Below are 3,094 nucleotides of genomic sequence, written 5' to 3' on the forward strand. Positions count from 1 at the left end.
AATAAAAATTGACATATTAACTATAAAAGTTGCAAGACAAATCACCCATATGTATAACATTTCACATCTTTGCAGCTTGCAGGAGGACTTATTGGTCTGGCACTTACACTTCCTGATCTGGTTAAGAACTGTAAAGAATTGATTAAAAAGGAACATGAGACCGAAGCTAGTGAATATTTGAAGAAAAAGGCTAATGAAATTCGTGGCAATGTAAAAAAATTAAGGAGGAAACTGGATGAATTATAGTAAGTACATGTGTTTCTCTGAAAATGTCAATGTTGATGGTATAATGACATGAAACATTAAAAAAAGACTGCATAAGTCCATAGCAGAGTCATAAGTAAATGGATTTAATATTCATGACTAACCTCTGTATTTTATCACCTCTAAACTCCTCTTTCAGAGAAATCCTCAATCAAATCCCATGAAATGAAACATCTATGGCATCAATTTAAATTATTGAGCAAAAAACATATTGAGAAAGATGGAGCAAGGATTAGAGTTAGAAACTGGTCTGAATATCTACACATCAATTAGGAACAACCTGACGAAAAGACTCCACCATTTGTAAGAAAGATTACATGTAATTATTTATATCATAATTTATATAACAGATGACACATTACATTATCACACATTTTTATATTTAGATTTCTAAATGTACCTCAAGTTGATACTTTTCAAGTTTTAATACTCTGATCAACATAGTCAAGGACAAATATTGACGATTTATGCAAATGCATGTTTAATTATTAGTGAAACCAAACTCAACATTAAGCATGAAAACTAAATATTCTTGTAAATGTTTTGAAGTAATTGTTATGTTTTAAATGATGTAAATCATCAGGACACCAAATCAAATTTTGCTGTGTTTGTACATGGATGTCCTGAATAAATGTATGTTATGTTTAAGGTTTTAATTTCGCCTCTTTTATATTTATTTATTTATATTCTTAATACAAATGGTCAAAAATAAATGTGCGCTGCATTATATAATGCATCCACTAATGATTATATATAAATATATATCTGTACGTGTGTGTATAGATACCTACATCTATCTATCTATCTATCTATCTATCTATCTATCTATCTATCTATCTATCTATCTATCTATCTATCTATCTATCTATCTATCTATCTATCTATCTATCTATCTATCTATCTACAGTGAGGAAAATAAGTATTTGAACACTCTGCTATTTTGCAAGTTCTCCCACTTAGAAATTATGGAGGGGTCTGAAATTGTCATCGTAGGTGCATGTCCACTGTGAGAGACATAATCTTTAAAAAAAAATCCAGAAATCACAATGTATGATTTTTTAACTATTTATTTGTATGATACAGCTGCAAATAAGTATTTGAACACCTGAGAAAGTCAATGTTAATATTCGGTACAGTAGCCTTTGTTTGCAATTACAGAGGTCAAATGTTTCCTGTAGTTTTTCACCAGGTTTGCACACAGAGATCTAGATCAGTCAGGTTTCTGGCCTGTCGCTGAGAAACACGGAGTTTGAGCTCCCTCCAAAGATTCTCTATTGGGTTTAAGTCTGGAGACTGGCTAGGCCACGCCAGAACCTTGATATGCTTCTTACAGAGCCACTCCTTGGTTATCCTGGCTGTGTGCTTCGGGTCATTGTCATGTTGGAAGACCCAGCCTCGACCCATCTTCAATGCTCTAACTGAGGGAAGGAGGTTGTTCCCCAAAATCTCGCAATACATGGCCCCGGTCATCCTCTCCTTAATACAGTGCAGTCGCCCTGTCCCATCTGCAGAAAAACACCCCCAAAACATGATGCTACCACCCCCATGCTTCACAGTAGGGATGGTGTTCTTGGGATGGTACTCATCATTCTTCTTCCTCCAAACACGTTTAGTGGAATTATGACCCATAAGTTTTATTTTGGTCTCATCTGACCACATGACTTTCTCCCATGGCTCCTCTGGATCATTCAAATGGTCATTAGCAAACTTAAAACGTGCCTGGACATATGCTGGTTTAAGCAGGGGAACCTTCCGTGCCAGGCATGATTTCAAACCATGTTGTCTTAGTGTATTACCAACAGTAACCTTGGAAACGGTGGTCCCAGCTCTTTTCAGGTCATTGACCAGCTCCTCCTGTGTAGTTCTGGGCTGATTTCTCACCTTCCTTAGGATCATTGAGACCCCACCAGGTGAGATCTTGCATGGAGCCCCAGTCCGAGGGAGATTGACAGTCATGTTTAGCTTCTTCCATTTTCTAATGATTGCTCCAACAGTGGACCTTTTTTCACCAAGCTGCTTGGCAATTTCCCTGTAGCCCTTTCCAGCCTTGTGGAGGTGTACAATTTTAACGACCTCAAACAGGTGCATTTAATTTAGGATAATAAATGTAGTGGAGGTGGACATTTTAAAGGCAGACTAACAGATCTTTGTTTGAGGGTCAGAATTCTAGCTGATAGACAGGTGTGCAAATACTTATTTGCATCTGTATCATACACATAAATAGTTTAAAAATCATATATTGTGATTTCTGGATTTTTTTTTAGATTATGTCTCTCACAGTGGACGTGTACCTACGATGACAATTTCAGACCCCTCCATGATTTCTAAGTGGGAGAACTTGCAAAATAGCAGGGTGTTCAAATACTTATTTTTCTCACTCTATCTATCTATCTATCTATCTATCTATCTATCTATCTATCTATCTATCTATCTATCTATCTATCTATCTATCTATCTATGATCGCATGTGGGCTAAGAACAGTAAAGCTAGCATATATCACCAAGTATCACAAGTTATATATATATATATATATATATATATATATATATATATATATATATATATATATATATATATATATATATATATATATATATATAAAAATAAAACTTGTGTGGTGATATATGCTAGCTTTACTGTTTTTAGCCCACATGAGATCTCCGCCAGATCGCAACATTAATAAAGATTCTTAAACACTTGCAACCCCGTAACATAATTAACAAAGTCTTTAAATGAATGATAGCCTTGTGGCCCCTTTATATGCCTCACTGGAAATCCTGAGAGCTATTTTAAAGCATTCGAAATGAAAAAGCCAAGCGTCACAGACAA

General features: G+C 35.2%; 1 protein-coding gene across 1 annotated transcript in view; it reads right to left on the reverse strand.

Annotated features, from left to right (window-relative positions):
• LOC310727724 (uncharacterized protein) overlaps positions 1–3,094 on the reverse strand; it is a gene marked incomplete at its 5' end in the record, with an annotated part of 109,714 nt that overhangs the window by 99,687 nt on the left and 6,933 nt on the right. The gene's annotated exons all lie outside the window — the stretch shown is intronic.

The sequence above is a fragment of the Silurus aristotelis genome (genome assembly GCF_946808225.1).
Source record: "Silurus aristotelis genome assembly, chromosome: 6".
NCBI classification, from domain to species: domain Eukaryota; kingdom Metazoa; phylum Chordata; class Actinopteri; order Siluriformes; family Siluridae; genus Silurus; species Silurus aristotelis.